Source organism: Tympanuchus pallidicinctus, unplaced genomic scaffold (genome assembly GCF_026119805.1).
Source record: "Tympanuchus pallidicinctus isolate F22 unplaced genomic scaffold, pur_lepc_1.0 scaffold1, whole genome shotgun sequence".
NCBI classification, from domain to species: Eukaryota; Metazoa; Chordata; class Aves; order Galliformes; family Phasianidae; genus Tympanuchus; species Tympanuchus pallidicinctus.
This window is the reverse complement of record NW_026294618.1, coordinates 52865821-52875078: the sequence shown is the minus strand read 5'-3', so window position 1 is coordinate 52875078 and position 9258 is coordinate 52865821. Positions and strand designations below refer to the sequence as shown.

The window sequence follows — 9258 nt, the reverse complement described above, 5'->3', positions numbered from 1 at the left end:
GTAAAATGTGTTTTGCTATTTTGATGTAAAGTTACTAAGAAAGACCATCTTCATCTTTCCAGTGCACTGCCTAATGTGCTGCTCTTTTCTGTCATGGAGTCTCTGCCAGCTCTTTCTACTTCTAGCTGGACTTACAGAAATATTTCTGAACTTTGCTAGTCTTCTGTCATAATCTGTCAGGGGTTTGCACTACATCCCAAGAGCAGGTCCCACTGGTCCACACTGCAGAATACAAGCCAGAAAGCTATGACAACAGTTTCGGAATGATTGTATTGCAGAAACAATTAGAATTCTTCTGCCTTTGTCACAGTGAACAATAGAGAAAAGTAATGCTAAGGGTGGGATGACTCTTCATCACTATAGTAGAGATGACAGATACTGGTTCTACCCCATCACAGTCTCTAAAGATGTATTTGCACACTTCGCACACCCTAAGAGCTCAAACTAGATTATAGTTAATGTATAAATGTCACTTTTATTGTAGCATAGCACACTCTTTGAGTAACATCTAGTAAGTACTGTGAAAGGGCCAGCATGCAAGAATAGACATGGATCCAGTTTGTAAAGGAAGTTAAACAAAACTTGCCATGGGTGCTGATGTTCAGACTCTCAGATTGGATGCAGTGTGGGTAGCATCAAGTAAATGAACATCATTTTCCAGGCTGGTTTTCTCATCCCTGTTCAGAGGTGAACACTGGGTACACTTCACAGTCTAGCAAAATAGTAAAAAAAAAGGCATCAAAATGAATACTTACTATGAACTATTTTACACTCAAAACAAAATATAAAGATGAATTTCAAAAGATTCCTTAAACTGATCACTTGCTATTTTGATTTTCTCTTTGTCTGGTGTTTGCCATATTCTGTATTATTCTTTACTAGTTGAATTGAACTAAACAGGATTTTTAATGGCTCTGACTAATCTTTATAATAGGGAAAAATTTCTCCCGTGAGCAAGGAGAAAGCAGGTGGCACTAATTATCTCCAGCACGGAAGAATTCTGTGTCAAAGAAATCCAAGCACTGAAATATATTTTCCTGTCAAACTTGGCTCATTAATATGCTTATCAGTTGTGTACATATTCAAAGTATGTGTCGTATCATACAAATTTGAATGTGTCAGTGTCATGTGGATGTAATACACAATCCTTTAAAAAAAATTAATTAAAAGCCTTTTCAGAAATGTGTTTTCCCTCTTCTTTGATTGTTCATTGCATCTCTCCCTCTTGCCAAGCCAGCAGGTGGGGGAAGGCTTCCTCTGCAATGGAAGATTCTGGTCTTTTCTGCAGGAAAACACGAGCAAACAACTTTTTTTTTAATCCTGAGCTCAAACCTCAGTAAGCACTGATGTTCATGTGTATGGACAAAAAGTTCCAGCATTAAAGTGTTTCTACTTTTTCTCCTTGAACTCCCTTGTCTCTTCATGCAAATGTTCCAAAATCGGACAACATAAACCATCTCACAAGAGCAGCCATTTGAAATAAGTATTTTCTTACTGTGCATGCTTCTTCCCCTTGTACTTTTTTGCCATTCAGACCTGAGCTGGTTGTACCTTCAGGCAGAGTGTTTGCTACAGGCCTGATATCCTTCTCAGTCCCCATAGTGAAGCAGGAATGTGGGTCTTCCACCAGGATTCTGAATTCCATCTTTCTTCTCTCCCCACCTGAAAACAGCGATGCCTGCCATAACTGAAGGACATGACTGTGACTAGCAAGCTGTCCTATGCTTGGGTGGGCAGGCATGAATGTGTTCAGCACAAATCCCATGAGTGTTCTTAGCTGTCACACTCCAGCTAAAATGTCCCTGGTGTGAAGGCTGACTGATGCCTTCCACTCTCCCAAGTATCTGTCAGTCTGTACTACTTTCTGTGCAGGCCCTCAAACCCAAAGCAGACTAATTGATTGCCTTGACAGCTTACTTCTAGCTTAGGGCTTTATTTTGTCCTCCTCATTGTAGTTACTCACCAGAACACGTATGTACACTTTGCTCTGCCTGCTGTCTGAACAGGTATAATTTCCTGTCAAAGACAATGCTGACACTGAGCACACAGGGCTTACTCACTTAAAATCAGGCACTACTGAAATATACGTTAGTGTCCATGGAAGGCAGATGTTCTATCACCAGCAAACATTTTCTGATTATGGTCAACTCCCATGGTCCACCTGGCTGATAAACTTTTTATGTTAAAATTGTATCAAACTGGAATCAGAGACGTATATGGGATGAGGAATTATGGAGGATCCTGCAGGTAGCACTCAAATTTCTGTCACCTACAATCAGCTCAAGGCCTGAACTGAGTGCCCCCAGCTGGCAGCAAAAATCATCATTTGGGCTGCTTCAGCCTTCAAGTACCCTGAGCAAGAGGAAAAGAAGGGCATTTAGCATGTAAGAAAGGAGAGCTCTGAGTCTGGGCTAATGGACAGCCATATAGAGGAGTGTCCCTTAAAAGTGTTGAGGCTCTTCATGTCAATAGAAATGACAAAAATGAATTACTTTGTTCAGTATTGGCTTAATTCTCAACTCAATAAACTAACTGAGCAGAGCAAGTGCACTCTTCTAGGCTTTTATTTCTAATGAAAACTAATGAATTTTCAAGAGAACAACACAGATAAGTCATTGATTGAGTCATATACCAGACTTCTAAGCAAATAGGCTATTTGGTTCCCTCTAGGAAAGAGTTCAACAGCACGCCATTCATAGAGGGTGTTAAACTGACAGTTGATTTGATGATTTTGTTATGCTGTTAATGCTGAAAGTCATAGAATGGTTTAAGTGCTGGTTTAAGTGGTTTAAGAGGTCACAGAATGGTTTAAAGCTTTAAATGCTTAAGATGTTGTCAGAGTAGAATTTGAGATCTATGCAACATTATATCTCCTTTCAATTCAGAGAGAGAAGACTTTGTAACCACACATATTCACAGTGTGAAACCCAATGATGATAGCTAGCTAACTTTGATCAAGAAAGATGTATAACTTTTCCACAGAAAGAAAAAAGAGCACATTTTAAGACCACACCAGGGAAGATTTGTACTTGGTTTGGATGATATAGAGACTACTTCTTGTGTTTTTGTGTTTTGTGCTTTTAAATACCTGCAGCTTAGGCATATCTTGCAGAATTCAGCGCTGTGCCCTAGCAAGTTAAACTGCAGATCCTCCACAACGAGAAAATATTGTAAATAGGTGTCACAAGTGGAGAAAAGAGAAGTGTGGCATCTGGAATTTCCACAGATTATAAAGTCAGGCCAATTCTGCAGCCCTGACTCAAAGGAGAATAATCCCATTGTTGCCAAAATGACATTTTTTAGTCAGTAAGGTCTTAGTAAGACCATATTTTAAAAGTCTAGGAGACAAGATTAATGGTAAAAAAGAAAAATAAAAGAAGAACTTCAAAGACTTTGAAGTAATCAGTTCCATCCTTGTCACTGACAAAATCTTCGTAGGTTTTAATGCAAGGGTGTATTTAACTTGCATCTCTCATGACAAATTCTCAGCACAGAAGAATGGGAGCAGAGATGCAATATAGGCACAAGTGATGGACTCAGAAGTCAAAAGGCTTCTCTTCCTGTGTGGCTGGACTGCAACATCTTTGGTACCCCCAGCATGATGCAAAGTACATCACGATCCCGTTTAAAAAGTCCATCCCTTCACAGGAAAGATAAAGGGTTGTGTGGCAAAAAACCCACCTTAGTTTCTGTTGTTGTTCCTTATGGTCCAAATTCTCAAGCAATGTTTGGTTGGATCTTTTGTATGCAGTTCTGCATCTGAGAAGAGTTGTATTCGCCATGAATTGTTGACCATTAACTGTGTAGGTTTGGGGACACATTCTGCCTGCATTTCTTGATGAGTGCAGCTGTTAGTTGATACAATGTTTTGAATGAAAAATGGAAACCTCAGTAGGATTCGTAGTTTTTGCACTGAGAATCTGTAATGCCTTGATCTTCTTGGGTACAGAACTATTATTTTTATGTGTATTTAACTACCTTATTTTGCTATAGTCTAATACATATATTTCTGTGTCCTGGTGATCCTTGCAGTGATCTTTTGGGTTTCCTTTCTGCTTTATTCATTCTTCTTTTCTGTATTTGCTGTTCCTTAATCTTTAGCTTTGTTTCAACTGTTTTTACAGATAAATAAATTTTGGAAGGATACATCAATATAGATCTTTCATGAAGGTGAAAGGACAGGAAATGCAAATGGACATGAACAGTGCCTCATACTGGGAGAGAAACAAGAAGTAACTAAGTAGAAAAAAAAATCTCATTTTCAGGTGGAGGATTCCTAATAAAATAGGGTATAGAACTGTAAGATCCCCTTCTGTTTCTTTAAAGTTAACTGAGTTGATGTCTTAAAAGCACTGACAGAACTCTCATCCCTTAATACCTAAATGTCTCTCCTATTATTCAGCTACACAAGTTTAAAGATAACAATATGCATTTCAGCTACTTGTTATCTTCAACAGAAATCAAAACCTGCATACATTCATTACTCACCACTGGACTATGAAATACCAACATGATACAGCCATAAAAGAAGTTACTGAAGCTAAAGGACAGCGTTGTCACAAGAATATACCAATAGGAGCCAGCTGTTTATAACCAAAACATGAAAACTAGGAGATTTGTAAGCATCGAAGCTGTGAAGTGCTGGTTTGCCTTCCCACAGGAATACTGAGGGAGAAAACTCTAATTGCACTTAAAAACAGCATCTAAAAACTTTTCAGGAGGCCTCACACAGTAACAGCATGACTGAGAGACTATGCCCCGGGAAGGTTCTTGGATCATACATCCCCTGGAGAAGGGGAGGACATGGGACACAGGCAAAATTTCTGCATTTTGCCTCCTTATTATTCCTTCCCCCCTCTCCATCCCCCCATTCTCTCAATTTCTTTTCACTCCAGTCTGACTTTTCATATGTCTGGCTTGAAAAAAAAACCACAACAAAACATAATGTATGCTGTGATACGCATTGATGTCTGGCATGGCAAGGTGCCCCAGAGTGCCAGGAAGCCACTGATCAGGACTGCATTGCATTCAGCCACACACAGGGCACTGGAGCTGGGCTCTCTCAGTTCTTTCTTTCCTAGGTGGCAAGGAGCCATGTGCTAGCACAATGCCTTCATTGTCAGAACACAAAGGACAAAACTGCAGGTTGAGCCTGATCAGTAGTGAAACAAATCACTTGTACTTATCAGATTGCAGGGCCTTTTCTGGGTACAGAAATATGGAGCTCTTCAGAGCTGAAAAAAAAATCTGCAATGAAAATAGCAACATTTGGGCGAGCCAAAATCAAGTGAGCTAGCTTCACATTTGGAATCATGGTGTCTGACTAGTTGCTGTCACAAAATCATTCATGTAACTAAGTATTACAGAGCTGGGTGACACACCCAGGGAGCTAAACTGGAAGAAAGCATCTCTCTTGTCATTAAATACCTGCTTGCAGAAGGTAGATCCTTACTGAGAACAGATTTCTCCTTGTTAGGAAGGTATGTATGAACTAAAAATACAGGGATTTTAACCAAGGGCAAGATCAATCCACTGTCTTCCCTTACACTTTTTCATGACAGAGAAGTTGACAAAAGGCTGTTTCACAGAATCACAGAATGACCCAGGTTGGAAGGGATCTCAAGGATCATGAATCTCCTACCCCCCTTCCACAGGCAGGGCCACCAACCTCCCCATTTCATACTAGACCATGCTGCTCAGGGCCCCATCCAATCTGGCCTTGAACACCTCCAGGGATGGGGAATCCACAGCCTCTCTGGGCAGCCTGTTCCAGCACCTGTTTCTGGTTAATTGCTCTCCAGGGCATTTTTTCCCACTCCCAGCACTTCAGCTTCAATGCGTGTCAGATCGTGACACACGGAAGAGTTGGATATATGTGTCTTATTGTAATTTTGCCTGGAAGTAATAGAGAGACAATAAACAGGGAATGGCCAATGTGTGTATTTGTTCTGAAACTGACTAGGCTTAGAAGAAAACACTTAAGAAGAGGATCACCTGATGCAGTTGGAATCTGCAGTTCAATGACCTTGGCAGTCTCCTTCCCTCTTGTGTTATTTCCAGGTCTCTGGAAACAGCAGTTTGATAGTTATCAACTGTCTTCTCTCTGAGTATGCTATTATATACTGCTGTTATTTTTGTTTGTTTGCTTGTTTTCTCCTAAGCTTCAATAATAGTAGTTTTGTGCCAGAAAGCCCTCATAAGCAGAAAACTGTCAACTGCACTCCTTGTTGAGCTCCAGAAATAATCTCTTCATACCCAACATTTTGCTTGCCTTGGAGTATAGCTTATTTAGTGTAAGAAGTTCTCTGAAGTGAGTAGATCCAAAGCTTCGCAGCCTTTTATTAACTGTAGTGTTCTCAAAAAACCTTATGTGTAAGTACATCTAATTATTTTTGCTCTTCAGCAGACCAGAGAAATAACTACAAGAAACTAATAATTACTTCTTCTTTTTTAATTTTTTTTATTATTATTTTTGTCCTTGATAATTCTGTTCTGCAGTAATTCCTCCAGTGTAATTCACAGACTTCCTTCAGCACACAAAAAATGTAATCTTTGGATATTTAGGGAATAATAAAAGTCCCAATATATGCATGAAGAATGTCATATTACTTGCTTCCTAATGACTAGGCTAGATTCTGGAGGCAACGACTCCCTTTGGCTGTGTTGTCTCAAAGATACCTTGTCTTCTTTTCCATCCTGGAAAAAAATATTCTTTACTGATTGTCCCACTATACTACTTAGATCCATTTTGCTACTTCCACAAAAAACAACAACAACAACAGCACCAAACAGATAGGGGAAAATGGTTACCATTTTATTTGGCAGCCTTCTTATCCCAGCAGCTGAACAACCAGAAAATGAGATTTGTGAGTGGACTGCAAGGCTGTCTACTACAGCCTAAAAGTTTTACTACTGATTTTTATAGGACTTTATAACATATATAAATCAGACAGATAGAATGGTGTGCAGCCCTTAATCTGTTCTCTGTATATTTGTAGACGTGGCTAATGTGTGAAGGATTATCTTTCATATATTTAATGATAGTAAAAAAGACTTAACTGCACAAACCAGGTGTTGATTTTCACATCTGTACTTGACCACTGACTTGGCAGTATTTTCCTCATTGGCACGGAAGTGCTGGACCTGGAGGAAGCATTCTAGAAGGATTCAGAGACCATACAAGCCATTTCGTTTGATGAGGGAGCCACATGCAGTAAGTGTGCTCATCTGTTTTTATCAGTACACTCACCTAACTTGAGGATGGGAGAAATGGGAAGAAAATGCATCACAGCAATGTGATTCTGACATGCTTCCCTCATGCTTTGGGATGTTGCTGCAGAGCCAGGCCTTGGGCAGCTCATGTTGTCTCCATGTCAGTTCCAGTGTTCCTTGGCTGAGGTTATGTGGGACATGAAGGTGTTGGAGTTGGCCTAGGACCATTAAGATGGGACACTAGGGACAGCGATGGATCTAAAGGCTGGAGTGAAGGATGGAGGCAAGGAGAACGACCGTGGTCAGTGCCTAAAAGGCAGGGAAAAAAATTATTGGTACAGTTTAATGGGTGAGCTCAGAATAGCAATAAGGGTAGTATGACACAGACAAGAAATCTGTGAAAATAATGGAACCATACTAGCAGTGCTGTACCTTAGAACTGGAGAGACCAGAGAAATGAGGTTGGGAGAGCTGAAAAAGGGAAAAAAAAAGACAATATGGATGGAGAAGAAAGGAAAGAAATGAAGCAAGGAAGGGTAAATCTTTGTAAAATGGGGGAAAATACAGAAAAAAATTGGGCACAGAAAGTTTATGCAAGTGTCAAAAATAGGCTTTCAATACTGATTAAGACAACATCAAGCCTGGTACTTTTGTCAACTGTGAAGAATTACAACTTCATAAAAATATGTACTGCCATTTTCTGCAAATTGATGTTCTTTTTAGCTGCACTAAGATAACCCTTGAGAAAAGGATTTATTTCATTATCCTTGAGCTGACTGAGATCACAGTTCCCTTATAACCAGAGGTAAAAGAGAGAGTTTTGAATAGAATGAAGGACACAGGAGAGCAATGTCCAAGCTAGGGCATGGGCTAAAAGGCAGCATTCAGAGAAAGGAAATTCAGCGACTGTCATAAGCCAGGTTGTATCCAGCAATGGGCTTTTGTACTCATCATACTTTTATCACCCCTGGCAGTGTAGTTATCTGGGCTGAGATTTGGGCTTAACTTCTTCAGCTGCAGCAACAAATTCTGGTCCCTACTAACCTGATTCACGTTTGAACCAGTAACCCAGAGCTGAGAGGCTGCCTTGCTCATTAAAAATTCCCTGCGCGAGTTTCCTGACCCAGTTCCAAAACCACAGAGAAAGCTGTTTAAGTTGTTTTTCAGAATTCATGTCATAAAAGATTCAGGCAACATATGGAATATTTATTCACGTAGGGAATTTAAAATTGCTGCTTTATTAAAAAAAAAAGCATCTGATTTCCAATACTGTCTTTATTTTACAGATATTCAGCAGTTACTGAAAGAGCAGATGGAGGAGGAAAGGGGTAAACTGGGACAAGGTCTTGAGCACTACTGCAAGGACCTAACCATTTCAGGTCTTGTGCCAAATTGTTCTAATGAAACAGCTGATTTTATTTTCTACTTGCCTGTGAAAGTCAGAAGGACTTTCAGATATATTCATTATTTCAGATATATTATTCAATTCTTTCTGTAGAAAGAATGTATCCCATTCTTTACACACAAGTATTTTGAATTAATCAGAGATCAATTTCTCACTTTTTTGCTTGTGCAACATAAGTCACCAGTCGTCCATTGAAGACACATCGTCTGTCCTGATTTGTACCAGCTGCAGCTCTGCTCCACACTTTATAAATGAAAATGTACAGAGGCTCACAGCTTCATCAAAGCTATTGCTCTTGGCTTCAGCCTCTGTAGAAGCCCCTTCCTACTGCAACTGTAATGCACATCAAAATCTTCTGGAGGAAACTGAAGAGAAAAATAGAAAAGCAGCAGCATCACACTGCAGGCAGACCTCAAGCAGGCTGCAGACTTGCTCCAGGACATAACCTTTGTCCAGTTACAGGTTCAAAGACAAAGTAATATATGGAGCATTAAGTGTCATCACATTAGGAATGGTATTGTAGCCTTATGGACATCAGCATCTTCACATTTGATGTGAGAGTGTGCCTGGATTCTTCTCTAAAGAGAGGAGAGCTAAACAGCAGAAGAGCCACAGAAAAAATCATAGAATCATAGAATATC

General features: G+C 39.8%; 1 long non-coding RNA gene across 2 annotated transcripts; it reads right to left on the bottom strand.

Moving 5' to 3' along the window:
* Positions 1-455: 455 nt before the first annotated feature.
* LOC128075113 (uncharacterized) lies at positions 456-2178 on the bottom strand. Of its 2 annotated transcripts, none has more exons than XR_008203653.1 (2): positions 1496-2178; positions 456-1282 (listed from the first exon to the last, which is right to left on the bottom strand). It is a non-coding gene; the product is annotated as an uncharacterized LOC128075113 (long non-coding RNA). The 2 variants fall into 2 exon arrangements; XR_008203654.1 differs by having other exon boundaries at positions 456-712.
* Between the last annotated feature and the right edge of the window lie 7080 nt (positions 2179-9258).